This window comes from Pseudorca crassidens, chromosome 1, assembly GCF_039906515.1.
Source record: "Pseudorca crassidens isolate mPseCra1 chromosome 1, mPseCra1.hap1, whole genome shotgun sequence".
NCBI lineage: Eukaryota > Metazoa > Chordata > Mammalia > Artiodactyla > Delphinidae > Pseudorca > Pseudorca crassidens.
This window is the reverse complement of record NC_090296.1, coordinates 75,213,329-75,230,074: the sequence shown is the minus strand read 5'-3', so window position 1 is coordinate 75,230,074 and position 16,746 is coordinate 75,213,329. Positions and strand designations below refer to the sequence as shown.

Sequence of the window (16,746 nt, the reverse complement as noted above, 5' to 3'; positions counted from 1 at the left end):
AAATATCAAATTGCATACAATTCATATAACACCATCCCATTTTTGTACAATAAAAGTTAAGTGTGTATGAATAAGTATGTGTATGTTCTATAAGCATAAATTACTTAATTAACAATGTTTGCTGCTGGAGAGTAGAACTGGCTGGTAAAACTCTCATGGTTTATTTTATACACTTCTGTACTGGCGGAAATTTTACAATTACTGTGTATTTTCATAGTTAAAAATTAAGGAATAGAAACAAAAAAATCTCTCCTGCCAAAGGTAATCCTCACTTTGATTTATGTTCATCTGTCAGTTGTGTGGGTGAGCTCCATCAGACAGGAGTCAGGTGTGCTCACTTTGATTTGTACCTGGTCCAGCACAGACATTTACCTGTAGCTGAAAAAGCTTGTAGAAGCAAAAAGCATTGCAGGAATGGGCTCCCAGTGGGCTGTATAAGGGCAAATACAAGTAAAGTAAGAGGCTGTGAAATAAAATTCATATTTTATGGCAAGACAAAACATTTAAACATAAAAAATTCTTCTCTGCCCTTTGGCTTCCTCTCTTCCCCCACTGTGCACTGTGTGTCTGCATTATGCAACACCAGACCTTCCCCATTGGCAGGAATACCTGCTTAACCATAAAGAGCAACATTCTCCCAGCATCAACACGACAACTCCTACAAAAATAGCATGACTTCTTGATCTTGTAAGGGGTCACATTACCCACCACGATGACGTTTAGATCTGGATCATGTAAACTGTCAATAATACATTATTTGATGTGCAGTCTTCTGTCTCAAAAAAATTATATAACTGTGCCTTGACTTCTAATGGGGAGAACAGTTCTCACAGCTTTCTGAGATGCTCTTCCCAAGTTATAATCTTCAAATTTGGCTCCAATAAAATTTTCCATTTCTTTCTTAGATCGACTGATTAATTTTTCGTCAACGAGGCTTAAAAGGGAAGAGCTGTCTCTCCTCTCCCTTTTCTTAGACATCTACTTTAGAAAACTTGTGAGTTCTACGTTTGTTCTTTGAAATGTATATAGATATTAAAGTATGTATAGGTATATAAATATTAAAGGTATCAATATATGCATCTTTAGCCTTGAAAATTTAAATCAGACTCTGGCCAGCTTTGTGACCCAGCAAGTCTTTCTTAAGGAACTGGGAACCATGTCTTTGAAGTGGAATTGAAACTGTGCACCTCAGATTGGGACTGGAACCCACTCGGCCGGGACTCAAACCCGGCCAAAACCCACAGTCTTCCAACTGACATCACACACCTGGTTTCAGGACTTAATGAAGCTCAGGTTCTTGACGTCTCATCGCGGAAAGAATTCAGTGAGAGACAAAGTGATAGGTAAGAAGTGGATTTATTTAGAGAGAAACACACTCCACAGACAGAGTGTGGGCCACCTCAGAAGGTGAGAAAGGCACCAGGTATGGGGTTGTCAGTTTTTATAGGGGTGGGTAATTTCATAGGCTAATGAGTGGGAGGAGTATTCCAGCTATTTTAGGAAGGGGCAGGGATTTTGAGGAATTGGGCCACCGCCCAATTTTTTTTTTTTTTAAGGAATTTTGCTTTTTTAAAAAATTTTATTTATGGCTGTGTTGGGTCTTCATTTCTGTGCGAAGTCTTTCTCTAGTTGTGGCGAGCGGGGTCCACTCTTCATCGCGGTGCGCGGGCCTCTCACTGTCGCTGCCTCTCCTGTTGCGGAGCACAGGCTCCAGACGCGCAGGCTCAGTAGTTGTGGCTCACGAGGCTAGTTGCTCCGCGGCATGTGGGATATTCCCAGACCAGGGCTCGAACCCGTTTCCCCTGCATTGGCAGGCAGATTCTCAACCACTGCGCCACCAGGGAAGCCCACCGCCCACTTTTTGATCCTATGGTCGGTCTTGGAACTGTCATGATGCCTGTGGGTGTGTCATTTAGCTTGCTGATGTGAGCTTGCTGATACTGAGGCTCAACGTCTAGTGGAAAAAGTTGACTTGTCCGCCATCTTGGATCCATTTGGTTCTACTCAGTTTATGTCATGTCCTCGGGCTATGTCATTCTTACAAAGGTTGTGCCCTGCCTCCTTCCCTCCAGTTTCAATTCAGTTTGGCACTGGTGTACAGAGAAGCTGAGTTTTCGGCATCATTCCTGTGTCTTCTAAGGGGATCTAGTTAATGTATAATGCAGATGCACAATGCACACTAAAGAGGAGGGAGGAGTGGGTCAAATGGCAGAGAAAATGGTGATGGTTAAAATTTTCTTGTCCTGCCTTAAAAATAATTTTGTTTTGTCACACTAATGTAGGTTCCTAGGAGAAAGAGGGTAGGGGACCCAAAATTAACAATACCTAGTTTTCTGCCCTCACTGGCATTTGCTGTCTCTTGGGGAAGACAGGCAGACAAGTGTACCAACCACACAAAGGATGAGGAGGCCTAGAAGAAGGAAGTGACTTCTGTGGGCTGAGAATGGAAGTACTCGGCTAAAGGTTCCCAGTGGGAACTTGGAAATTTGTAGGAATTTGTTTCTGCTTTTTTTTTTTAATTTTATTTATTTTTTGCTGCATTGGGTCTTTGTTGCTGCACGTGGCCTTTCTCTAGTTGCAGCAAGCGGGCTACTCTTTGTTGCGGTGCGCAGGCTTCTCACTGCAGTGGCTTCTCTTGTTGCGGAGCACAAGCTCTAGGGGCGTGTGCTTCAGTAGCTGCAGCACGTGGGCTCAGTAGTTGTGGCTCGCGGGATCTAGAGCGCAGGCTCAGTAGCTGTGGTGCACGGGCTTAGTTGCTCTGCAGCATTTGGGACCTTTCCGGACCAGGGATCAAACTCATGTCCCCTGCATCGGCAGGCGGACTCTTAACCACTGTGCCACCAAGGAAGTCCTAACTTTTTAAATTTAAATATAACACATACACAGACAAGCACACAACTCACAAGCTCAATGAATTATCATAAAGTGAACACACCAGTGTAACCACCACCTAGGTCATGAGATAGCGCCCCAGAAGTCCCTCTCTAACTCCTTTCCTCCATCCCAAAGGTAACCTTTATCCTGATTTCTAACATCATGGGTTAGTTTTGCCTGTTTTTGAAATTCATATAAATGGATCCATATAGTATGTGTTGTTTTGTATCTGGCATCTTTTGCTCAATCTTACATTTGGGAGGTTCAACTGTGCTGCGTGTGATCCATTTTCATTGCCATTTAATAGTTCATCCTTTCACATATGTACACATACCCCTTTAGTCAACTAGCTTGAATGGATCTGTTTTTTTTAATTCAAAGTATCAATGACTAAGGAAATGATATCATTTTTCTAATCAGGAAGTTTTTTTTTAAGATCTGAAGCAGAACTCTTACTCTATAGAAATTTATTTAACATGAATAACATGTATAAATTTACGGATAAAGGCACAAACTTACTATAAAGATCAATGATCTCAGAACAGTACCTATATGAGGACAATCCTTCCAGAAAGTTTAAGGCTGCCACCTAATCCTGCTTTAACTTCAGCCACTCCCATGCCTGCCTTCCTCTTACCTGAACATGTTAATAGCTCTGGCGACTGGCTAATTATAATAAGTGACAAGGACAAATATTTTCCAGACCCAGCAAACAATTTTATGATGTGCTAGCAATCCCCATGAGGATGCTGCTCATAAGTTTTTTATAAAAAGCATTAGCTTCACTATATAATTGCTGTTTTGTATTAGCCACTACCTCTCTCCAATTGTAAATAATCATAGAATTTTGGAGATGAAAGAATCCCGGTGCTACAACCTTCTCATTCCGCAGATAGAGATATTAAATCCAATACAGGTCAAATGAGTTACCCAAGGTAATAAAACTGTTGAAGGAATAAAACCCAGCTCTCCTAAAAGGGAACCCTCATACACCACTGGTGAGAATGTAAGTTGGTGCAGCTACTATGGAAAACATTATGGAGGTTCCTCAGAAAACTAAAAATAGAGTTGCCATATGATCCAGCAATCCCACTCCTGGGTAGATATCCAGACAAAACTGTAATTCTAAAAGGTACATGCGGGACTTCCCTGGTGGTCCAGTGGCTAAGACTCCATGCTCCCAATGCAGGGGGCCTGGGTTCAACCCCTGGTCAGGGAACTAGATCCCACATGCCGCAACTAACAGTTCAAATGTTACAACTAAATATCCCGCATGCCACAACTAAAGATCCCACAAAACACAATGAAGATCCGCGTGCCGCAACTGAGACCCAGCACAGCCAAATAAATAAATAAATAAATACATGCACCCCTACGTTCATAGCAGCACTATTCACAATAGCCAAGACATGGAATCAACCTAAATGTCCATCGACAGATAAATGGATAAAAAAGATATACAATGGAATACTACTCAGCCATAAAAAAGAACAAAATAATGCCATTTGTAGCAACATGATCGGACCTAATATTATGATACTAAGTGAAGTAAGTCAGAAAGAGAAAGACAAATACCATATGACATCACTTATATATAGAATCTAAAATATGACACAAATGAACTTATCTATGAAACAGAAACAGACTCACAGACATAGAGAACAGATCTGTGGTTGCCAAGGGGGAGGTGGGGTGGGGGTCGGATGGATTGGGAGTTTGGGGTTAACAGGTGCAAACTAGTATCTATAAAATGGAGGGACTTCCCTGGGGGTCCAGTGGTTAAGAATCTGCCTTCCAATACAGGGGACGTGGGTTCGAGCCCTGGTTGGGGCACTAAGATCCCACATGCTGCGGGGCAACTAAGCCTGGGCACCCCAACTACAGAGCCCACATGCTCTGGAGCCCGAGTGCCACAACTAGAGAGAAGCCCGCATGCCACAATGAAAAGCCGTCACGCCACAACAAAAGATCCCACATGCCCAACTAAGACCCGATACAGCCACAAAAAATAAATAGATAGATAAATAAATAGATACATACATTTTAAAAAATGGATAAACAACAAGGTCTTACTGTATAGCACAGGGAACTATATTCAACATCCTGTGATAAACCATAATGGAAAGGAATATAAAAAATAATGTCTATAACTGAATCACTTTGCTGTACAGCAGAAATTAACACAACATTGTAAATCAAATATACTTCAATTAAAAAAACAAACAAACAGCTCTCCTGACTAGAGCAGTTTGTTGGAGAAGAAAATCAATGAAAGCTGGAGTTACAGGCAAAGGAGTCATGTGAGATTAAGACTGAGCATGCATAAATAACTTACAGTCTTGAGACAGAGGGCAATGAGCACTGGAATGTGAGTAGAAGGAGCCAGGCACTGGGTCAAGTTACCACTTATCAATTATATGACTCCCTGAAGGCAGAAACTAGATTTTATTCATCTTGGTGTTCTCTAAGCCTAGTACCACATAAGGGACGTGAGAGAGGCTCAGTGAGTGAGTGAGCAAGCAAGCAAGTGGATACGAAACCGTACACGCTGGAGAAGTTTATGTAGAGAAGGAAAAAAGGATGAAGCTTCGGGGAAAGCCCTTGGTTAAATCACCATGGGGAACAAGAGGAATAGTCAGAAAGCAAACCAACAGAAACAGAACCGTGCAGGGTTAAGAAGCAGGGGAGGAGAAATCCAAGATGGCAGAAGCGTCAACAGTGCCAAATATATGGAGAGGTTATGAAGAACAAGAATGAAGAGAAAGTCATTAGTCATTTACAGAAATAAGGCAAAATGTCTGTTACTAAGCTAGACCAGCAGCATATCTTGGCTGGGCACGAGTTGGGGTTCCAGTACATCTGGGAAGAGCAGATAACATCCATCCTCCACCTGGCACCATTGACATGCTTCCTAAGGTCACACCCCAGAGCATCCACTTATGTTAATTAGTGCCTTGAATGCTGCAGCAGAGCTAAGAAGTGCCCCCTCATATCTATTAGCATATACCAATTTGCATATAAAGTGAGGACTCTCCCAGGGGTTCAAAGGGACTGAAACTCTAATCTTCTTGTAGATTTAAGGACATAAAAATAGATCTGACAGTGGCCCCAGCCTGAGGATAAGTTTCAGGAAAGGACTATGGAATCCCTAACAGGGAGCTTAACACAGGGAAGAAAGTGTATGAACTGGTGGGCTATGCTCAGCACCAAATCTTTGGTGCACTGTGTGTCTTCCATTCTGGCAGTTCTTTGGAAGAATCTGTGAGTTTTGGGGCTTCTGAATTGATAGACCTTTTTCATTAAAGCTTCTGATATTTTGGGGCTCAGTTCTCTTTACTATGGAGCCCCATCCCTTTCTGAACTTAACTGGCCTAGGAGTAGGTTCTATGAGCAACTTGACTGTGTTCAGCATGGCTCATAGCAGACCAGTGATGTAGGAGTTTCTGAAAGTGGTAGTGGTTACAGTGGCTCCTCTTGTTCCCTCGCTGGCAGTAGCAGAGGACTTTGAAGTGACCCAGACCAGCTGTTATGGTGATTCAGTCCTCAGCATTTATCAAGCACCCTCCTGAAACACAGTAGACCCTGAGATGCTCAGTAAATGCAGCTGAATGATGACTTCAAAGAAGCCTTTAGAATAAACTGATATCAAAGCCATTGCAAAAACCAGGTAGCAGTGTGAGAATCCTCAAAATGTCACTTATCTCTTCCCCAGACCATCATTGACCGTACATGTCTCAGGTCACCACGCTAGGTCAGGACCAGAGAGTCAGAAGAGTGAAGAGTTCACAGTTCAGCAGCCCTGGCTTTAAATGTCAAGAAGAATAGTGACAGGGATGTCACCATCAAAGCCCCTCATGGCACTGATGCCACTGGTGTTTGCACACCCTGGCCTGGCTTCTGCTAGGCAAGCGCAGGTTTGCTTTTGCCTTTTAGCTCTCAACATTTACTGACACTTCCTTCATCTTGGACACTTCAGGTAGGCACTGGACACACATCAGCGAACAAGCCCAGTCCTTGCCCTCCAGGGGTTTACGGTTTTGAGCAGAAGGTCCACAGATGAATTCCAGGGTATTCTGGGAAAACCCTTGAAATATATGTGAAATGGTGTGTCTATGTAGATTAGGGTGAGGATGGGAAGAGTCAAATTCTCATATGACTTTGTGACTCAAAAACGTTAAGAACCACTGATTGGAACCATCCATTTCCCTCATTTCTAGGTTCTTTGTAAGTAATCAACCACTTAGAGCACCTCCCGGTGTCTCTCACCTTTTACTGTGTCTATGACTTGCCTTCCTCGCCAGCTCATGGCAGACTCCTAGCGGTGGAGGAGGGGAGCACACCTCATGATTGCCATTATCTCAGTTCCCAGGGGCTCTGTCCCAGGAAGGATGAGTTTACCCAGGGAGTGGCCGGCCGCCCCTGCTCTTTTGGATGACTCTGGGCTCATCCAGTGAGCAGGCCCCTGCCTACTCCCTGACAGGCAGAATGACTAGGGAGGAATTTTTAACTCTTTCTGAGGTACTGCTTGCTTCCCAAGACTTCTCCATGCTAGACATCCACTGACTGAGATGGAAGAACACACTTTTCTTTTACAAAGGGTCAGTGAGATCTCAGGGAGTGGTTCTGACTGGGAGGAATAGGGCAGAGGGAGGGAATAGACTGGGCAGAGCATTTCTGGTTAGCAGTCCTATCTCTCATGCAAATTAACCAAATGTCATTCTGAAATGCTCATCACTCCTAAGTACATTTTTGTTAGTGTGACTCTCTTGAAACACAACACACCCACCTCCAGACACTCTCGGAGCTTCAGAAGGGAGGGACAGACTCCCCTGGTCTTCCCTTAGACGGCATCACCAATCTCCTCCTAGATGCTTTACCATTCTGCCAATTTCTGTAAGATAGAAAACACATTTAAAGAAAAAAATATGTGTGATGAAGTGTTCTAATGAGATTGAACCCCCCAATTTTTGAAAATGTAATATCTAAAAGCCAGAATAAGTTATTTTAAACTTATCAGCAATTTTCAGATTCAATTTGGGGAACAGACTATGTTTGTTTGGGAAAACATTCCAATGGCTTTATGGCAGCAAAGCCAAAATAGTGTCTTCAATGGTTAAGACAGAGAGAGGTACACTGCTCTCTTTCATGACATTGAAATGGCTTGCATTATGGAGTGAGATCCATCTCTGCAGAAAAAGATGTGTCCTGAGAAGTGAGCCTGGGGCTAAAATGGGGTTTTCCCTTCTTGCTGGGTCTCAAAGATCAGGGTCCTGCACCCAGGGATGAAAGGAGCGGAGAGAGATATAGGCAAGGGTACTACATGGCAGAAGGTAGGTTTTGTGGCCATGTGGCAGCAGAATGAGGAATGAGGAAAGTGTAAAAGAAAAAAAAACCAAAAACCCTGTCTACGTATATATGGCTGGTGGACTCCAAGAATAATAATTTCCTGTATCTCGTTTTATGGGCTTTTCCTCCCTCTTTCCTATACTAGAAGTCCTTCCTATTATCCCAAAGCTTCAGTACGTGCTGGTCTGTGATGTGCTTGGACAGATAATACAGGGGTCTTCGTCTGTACTTGGGGTGAGGAGGTATGGGGAAAGCAGTAGCAGTTGGAGAAGCTGGTCACAAGATGGCCAGAGGTCCCGCAGAACTCCAGAACCAGCAGGGCTAGGCAGAAAATGTAAGTATCCTCTGGGAATTACATGGGTGGGGAACCAGTCTACAGCTGAACTTTTAGTGGTGGATCAGGATCCGAGCTTGGACTTTTGTGATTTTAAACACTGAAGGGAAGGATTTCCTTTGGAGACTAGAGAAGCCAAAGACTTCAGAGTTAGTTAGTTGGTTAGTTAGTTAGTTAGTTAGTACTTGAGTTGCCCCCAAATCATTTATGGCCAAATGTCATGAAAGCATGAACAGTAAGACTTAAAGGCGTTTAGAGGAAGGAAAGGTTGCTCTTCCCCATGATGGCTGGGAAGGCTTCACAAAAGAAGAATCTGAACCTGATCTAGAAGAGGAGGTAGCAGTTGGAAAGGGGGAGCAGCAGAAGAGCACTCCTGTTAGGAGAAATGGCAGGAGAAAAAGCAGGAAGACCAAGGGTAACGGTGCTTTAAACAAGGAATGGTCCTGTCTGGCTGGAAGCAAGCCTATATTCTTGAGTATTCATCCTCCATACTTCAAATTACTTTAGGTCCCATTCCTGAGGTCCAAGGATGAGAACATATTATGCTCACCTCAGTGGAGTAATCAAAGGTGCTGAAGACATCTTGAGTCAACTGGTATCATTCTCAGAGAGAGACCAATCATCCCAAGAGGATGAGAATTGTTCTAAATGATTCACCCTTGGTTTTCTCATGCCTCACATCCCCTTCTCAAAAGGTACTCCTGCATCTCACACCCAAAACCCCTGAAAAATGCTGCAAGAAATGCACAGCTCCTCTTCCGCCCAGATCCCACAGCTACTCTCCTCTGTGCAAAGACTCCTCTGGGAAAGAGGTGTTTTGCTTTCTTGTTTTCATTTAAAAATGCTTATTCAGCACCTCTTCTGTGCCAAGCCTGTTCTAAGTATAGAGTACACAGCAATGAACACACCAGTCTCTGCCCTCATAGAGTTTTCCTTCTAGTAGGGAAGACAGACAAATATAAATATGTAAATAAAATGTCAGGTAGTGTTACGAATAAAAGTAAATAAGCATAGTAAGGGGACAGGGAAGGATAAGAAGGGACTCTGTTTTACACATGACGGACAGGAAAAGCCCATCTAAAGAGGTGACATTGAGCAGAGAGAGGCTGTAGGTGTGGAGGCCCATGCCTTGAGATGGGCCCAGGTTTTGAGAAGGCCACTCTGGGTGGGCAAGCTCAGTGGACACAGTGGATGAAGAGGTGGAGGGGCAGACACAGACTCCTAGGAAAGGGACACAGGAGGAATCATCCTGTAGCTCCTGGACGTGGAACACTCCCACCCATCACAGCCACACAATGCCCATGGTCATAACCCCACTGATCCAGCCCTTGGAAGGGCCTTGCCTGCCATTCTACCCTCACTCCCTCAACCAGACTCACTAAACTTTCCCAAAGTTGCTATGCTCTGCAACTGGGGGATAAAAGGGCAAACTTCCAGCTTCAAAGTTAGAGCAATCAACAGCCAAGGGATTTGAGGTGGCTGGGGCCTTATTAGCACAATGTTGTAATGAGTCTCCAGAGAAGCTCCACAACTTCACTCCAGAGAGGGGAAAGTTTCCCTCAGTGAATCAATACTTGGGTCTCCAAGTTTCAAAATTCCACAGAAACCGGGAAACCATCCAAACACATCTAGGTACTAGATGCACATGGAGTCACAAAGTCTCCCAAAAATGACTTACACCAAGGCCTTGGTAGGGATGTTACTCCTGAATGTAGATGAAGGTTAATATAGCAGGACCCCTGGGGCTGCCCGTGGTGGAGCTAAATGAATCTCATCACCCACAGTTACACCTACAGCTCAAAAGGAAAGGACAGGAGGACAGATCCCAAGGCCATCGCCACAGGGTGGTTCTCTTGCTCCCTCACCCACAGAACCCAATAGCAAGGGTCAGAGTCCTCTCAGCTGAGAATGTAATGGTTTTGATGAAGCTAGAAAGGCAAGAAGCTCCTGAGAGCCTGGAAACCCCCTCCAGCTGGCTAACCAGGAAAATCCAAGAGTAGCTGCTTCTCAGCCCTGAGGTAACTTGGGGTCTGTTTAAGGTAACTGAGTGGTTGGAAAATGAAGAGCATGGGGTTTGTCAAAGAGGATGCAACACAACCAGGCTACATAACAATAGTGAACATTTACTGAACATTTATTACGTGTGTTTCAAACATGTTATCCCGAATCCTCCAAGCAGACCCTATGAGCTAGGTGCTGCAATCCTGAAACCCACTCCCCCGAGGAGGGGACTGAGGCACAGAGACCAACAGGCACTTGCTTCCAAAGTTACATAGCTAGCTAATGGAACAGTCAGGATTTAAAACCAGGTCAGAATCCAGAACCCGTCCCCCTAGATGTTACAATACATGGCACTCTGGAAACGATCCTGTAGCCCAAATAGTCTCGGTATGGCTCTGGATATAGTGGGCACCAACTATCTTTTGGGTGAATGACATTTTGCTTTTCTTTTTGGCTGTGCCTCACAGCATGCGGGATCTTAGTTCCCCGACCAAGGGTCGAAACCGTGACCCCTGCAGTGGAAGCACGGAGTCTTCACCACTGGACCGCCAGGGAAGTCCTATGAATGATTTTTTACTGTCAGGGAAATTTGCCTGACCAATGTCATAAGGATTGTTTCTCTTGGAAAATCCCATACTTTTGTCAAGTGCCTGGTTGGTATGAACTCTTCATTCCCAGAAGAGTAAAGAGCTGGGCTCTGTGAACTCCAGGGCCCCTCCCTGGCTTGTACTCAGAGTTCTGATGGAACTGCTCTGGGTGAGATACACGGCAGAGGCTAATCCACAGAGGGAATCTGTGGAGCTCAGCAGGTCTACTGTAGGCAGAACCTGATCTACACCCTTGCTGTTTTCAGGGCACTGGACACCGTCCTGGCTAACCCTATACAGTTATGTGAGTTACAGTTGCCCCTGGGTCTGTTTGAGAAACGATTCAACTGTCTTCTCTCTCCAACCAAAGGGATAGCCGCCTCACCTCCACCATGTGACACAGAGAGTATCTATGGAGCTCTTAAAGACAAGCAAGGGGAAGCAGCTGCATGGTCTCCTACAGAAGGCCATTCCCTCTACTACCCAATCTAAATATTTCCTGTCACACACCAGAGCATTTCCACTCTCCATGAGGAAAAACAACAGAGGGTAACAACTGTCTGCTTATAATTCAAACAGCCACTGTGTCCCTTCCAATGGCCAGCTCCCTCTCTTCTTTGATCATTTCTGAAGCATTCTTAGATGTCTATTATAATTATATAAATAGATCTGATTTTTTCCAGCTTCTTATTATGAAAATGTTCAAATACACAGGAAAGCATAAAAAAAAATAGTACAATGAGCACCCCAAACCCACCATCTGATGCAAATTTTTAACTCTTAGTGAGCATCTATGCTTCTATGGATAGATGACATTTCTAAAGACAGGAAAAAGTTTCAAATATTCACAAGAAACCTAATTAATGACTATACTCAAGGTGAAATATTAAAATAATTCATTCATAAAATAATAACATTGAAATCAGAAATATATAAGTTTGATATTCACTAATTTGATCTTGGTTAAAAATTATAACAGAAGACAAAAGCTATAAGCCTTAGTTAACAATGTAACAAACTGCCTTGAAGGAAAGGGAGAACACTGATAAAGAGGCTTTAAGAAAAAAGAATAAAAACCATATGATCATCTCAATAGATGCAGAAAAAGCTTTTGACAAAATTCAACACCCATTTATGATAAAAACTCTCCAGAAAGTAGGCATAGACGGAACCTATCTCAACATAATAAGCCATATATGACAAACCCACAGCAAACATCATTCTCAATGGTGAAAAACTGAAGGCATTTCCTCTAAGATCAGGAACAGGACAAGGATATCCACTCTTGCCACTATTATTCCACATAGTATTGGAAGTCCTAGCCAAAGCAATCAGAGAAGAAAAAGAAATAAAAGGAATACAAATTGGAAAAGAAGAAGTAAAACAGTCACTGTTTGCCAGTGACATGATTCTATACATAGAAAATCCTAAAGATGTCACCAGAAAACTGCTAGAACTAATCAATGAATTTGGTAAGGTTGCAGGATACAAAACGAATGCACAGAAATCTCTTGCATTCCTATACACTAACAATGAAAGATCAGAAAGAGAAATTAAAGAAACAATCCCATTTACCATCACAACAAAAAGAGTAAAATACCTAGGAATAAACCTACCTAAGAAGGCAAAAGACCTGTACTCAGAAAACTATAAAACACTGATGAAAGAAATCAGAGGTAACATGAACAGATGGGGAGATAAACCATGCTCCTGGATTGGAAGAATCAATATTGTGAAAATGACTATACTACCCAAAGCAATCTACAGGTTCAATGTAATCCCTATCAAATTACCAATGGCATTTTTCACAGAACTAGAACAAGAAATTTTACAATTTGTATGGAAACACAAAAGACTCCGAATAGCCAAAGCAATCTTAAGAAAGAAAAACAGCTGGAGGAATCAGGCTCCCTGACTTCAGACTATACTACAAAGCTACAGTAATCAAGACAGTATGGTACTGGCACAAAAAGAGAAATATAGATCAATGGAACAGGATAGAAAGCCCAGAGATAAACCCACGCACATATGGTCACCTTATCTTTGACAAAGGAGGCAAGAATATACAATGGAGAAAAGACAGCCTCTTCAATAAGTGGTGCTGGGAAAAATGGACAGCTACATGTAAAAGAATGAAATTAGAACACACCCTAATACCATACACAAAAATAAACTCAAAATGGATTAAAGACCTAAATGTAAGGCTAGACACTATAAAACTCTTAGAGGAAAACATAGGCAGAACACTCTATGACATAAGTCACAGAAATGTCCTTTTTGACCCACCTCCTAGAGTAAGGGAAATAAAAACAAAAATAAACAAATGGGACCTAATGAAACTTCAAAGCTTTTGCACAGCAAAGGAAACCATAAACAAGACAAAAAGACAACCCTCAGAATGGGAGAAAATATTTGCAAATGAAGAAATTGACAAAGGATTAATCTCCAAAATATACAAGCAGCTCATGCAGCTCAATATCAAAAAAACAAACAACCCAATCCAAAAATGGGAAGAAGACCTAGATAGACATTTCTCCAAAGAAGACATACAGATGGCCAACAAATACATGAAAAGATGCTCAACATCACTAATCATTAGAGAAATACAAATCAAAACCACATGAGGCATCACCTCACACCGGTCAGAATGGCCATCATCAAAAAATCTACAAACAACAAATGCTGGAGAGGATGTGGAGAAAAGGGAACCCTCCTGCACTGTTGGTGGGAATGTAAATTGATACAGCCACTGTGGAGAACAGTATGGAGGTTCCTTAAAAAACTAAAAATAGAACGACCAGACCCAGCAATCCCACTACTGGGCATATACCTTGAGAAAACCATAATTCAAAAAGATACATGTACCACAATATTCACTGCAGCACCATTTACAATAGCCAGGACATGGAGGCAACCTAAATGTCCATCAATAGATGAATGGATAGAGAAGATGTGGCACATATATACAATGGAATATTACTCAGCCATAAAAAGGAACGAAACTGAGTTATTTGCAGTGAGGTGTATGGACCTAGAATCTGTCATACAGAGTGAAGTAAGTCAGAAAGAGAAAAACAAAAACCGTATGTAACTCATATATATGGAATTTTAAAAAGCAGTACTGATGAACCTAGTGTCAGCACAGGAATAAAGACGCAGACACAGAGAAAGGACTTGAGGGCACAGAGGGGGAGGGGAAGCTGGGATGAAGTGAGAGAGTAGAATTAATGTATATACACCACCAAATGTAAAATGGATGGCTAATGGGAAGCTGCTGCATAGCACAGTGAGATCAGCTCGGTGCTTTGTGATGACGTAGAGGGATGGGATAGGGAGGGTGGGAGGGAGGTTCAAGAGGGAGGGGATATGGGGATATATGTATACATATAGCTGATTCACTTTGTTATACATCAGAAACTAATACAATATTGTAAAGCATTTGTACTCCAATAAAGATGTGAAAAAAAAAGAAAATAGAGAGTCATAAACCAAACATTGAGTCTTGTTAGATAGATAAGAAGACAGTAAAAATATTTACATATCAGTTACTCGAAAATTTAGTGAAATCTACATTTTTTTCCCCTGGATCTTGTGCTTACAGAATTGAGCATTTGTCTGAATCAGTCAACTAAAAAGACCAAGGAGCATTCCCACATTATTGAAAGAATTTTTTAAAAATACTTCCATGGGGACTTCCCTGGTGGCACAGTGGTTAAGAATCCACCTGCCAATGCAGGGGACATGGGTTCAAGCCCTGGTCCAGGAAGATCCCACATGCCGCGAAGCAACTAAGCCCATGTGCCACAACTACCGAGCCTACGTTCTAAAGCCCGAGAGCCACAACTACTGAGCCCACATGCCACAACTACTGAAGCCCTCGTGCCTAGAGCCCGTGATCCGCAACAAGAGAAGCCACCGCAATGAGAAGCCCGTGCACCACAAAAAAAGGTAGCCCCTGCTCGCTGCAACTAGAGAAAGTCCGCGCATAGCAACAAACACCCAACACAGCCAAAAATTAAGTAATTAATTAAAAAAAAATACTTCCATGGATAGTTGTCTTGTAACATTGAAATTAAAAATATTTGTTATAGGAAACCATATGTGTTTAAAATGTTTATTTTCAGAAGACTGTGTTAATGTAAAGTTGTAAACTATTTTCATGAGAGGCTGATTTATTTACCACTATTATTATTATTACCTCACATATGGAATTATATAGCTAAATAAATGCTCAGGAGAAAACTCATAGCCTAAAATGCTTATAAACAAGAAAGAATAAAAATTAATGACTTGAGTATGCAAAACAATAAATTAGGAAGAAAAATTAAGAGGAAGGAATTAATATAGAGAAAAGCACAAAGTAATAAATTTTTATAACTAAAAACAGCAAATACAAGAACTGATTTTTGAAAATCAACTAAACAGATTAACTATTAGTGAGCCCAACTTTTTTTAAAAGGAGAAAGCACAAACACACCAAATAGGAAAGGAAGAAATAACCAGATACAGCAGAAATATACATATATGTATATATAAAGACATAATATATATATATATGGTTTTGCTCACATATATCCAAATACATTGGAAAACTTGTATGAAATGGATCAAAACTGACCCCAGAAAAGATGGGAAATCTAAATGTACAGAAGTAGAATAGAATAAAGTTGTCAGAGTTGCCCTCTACGTACTCCCTGCCAAAAATCGCCATATGCAGATAATTTCACAGAACTAAGCACAGAAAATAAGGAAATTTTTCTAATTATTATCATAAAGCAAGCATTATAGCAATAGGAAAACAGCAAAACTAGTACAAAAAAAGGAAAACTACTCACTTATGAGTATCAATGCAAAAATCACAAAATAGGCACAATAAGAATCCAGTAAAGCATTAAAAAAAATAAGATACCATAACCAAGTGGGATTTTTCAAGGAATGCAAGACAATTTGATATTAGGAAATCTATAAATATAGTTCATCATACAAATAGAAAAAAAGAGAAACATCTTTTAATCACTTCCATGGATGTTGAAAAAAATTTTTTATAAAAACCAACTTACATTCTTAATTTTTTTTAGCTTAGAAAGTTCTTAATAAAATGGGAAAAGATGAATACCTTCATAACATTACATATCTGTAATCTCCAAAGTCAGAATTATTTTCAGCTGGGAAAGACTAGAAGCTTTCCATTAAAGTTAGAAAAACCGCAAAATGTTCACTATTGCCTACAATATATGGTGCAAATATTCAAGAGAAATCAGGATGAAATTAGCAAAGAGGAGATGACAACTGTACAATTTTTAACTGGAAACTTCCAGAAAATTATCTCAGGCAATAAATAAATTGAGTAAGATGGCTCAGTACAAAGATAATATACAAAAATCAAAAAATATATATATACAAAAATCAATAGCTTTATTATTAGTGAGAAATAGGTTGCAGATAACAGAAATCATTCAAATTGGTATAAACAGAAAGTGATTTTTTTGTGTGTGGTTTACAAAGTCACTGGAAGGAATGGAAGAATAGGATCTAAGCAGGACTTCCAGGAATGCTTAGCCAGACTATCTCTGCTGTGATGGGGTGCACTGCCAATTCTACTGC

At 41.4% G+C, this 16,746-nt stretch overlaps 1 long non-coding RNA gene across 2 annotated transcripts in view; it reads right to left on the bottom strand.

The window, feature by feature from the left end:
• Positions 1–16,746, bottom strand: part of LOC137226278 (uncharacterized) — a 96,696-nt gene that overhangs the window by 9,725 nt on the left and 70,225 nt on the right. For both annotated transcript variants that reach the window (XR_010944280.1, XR_010944282.1), the window contains one exon: positions 7,661–7,765. This is a non-coding gene — a long non-coding RNA (uncharacterized lncRNA). The remainder of the gene's footprint in view (positions 1–7,660; positions 7,766–16,746) is intronic.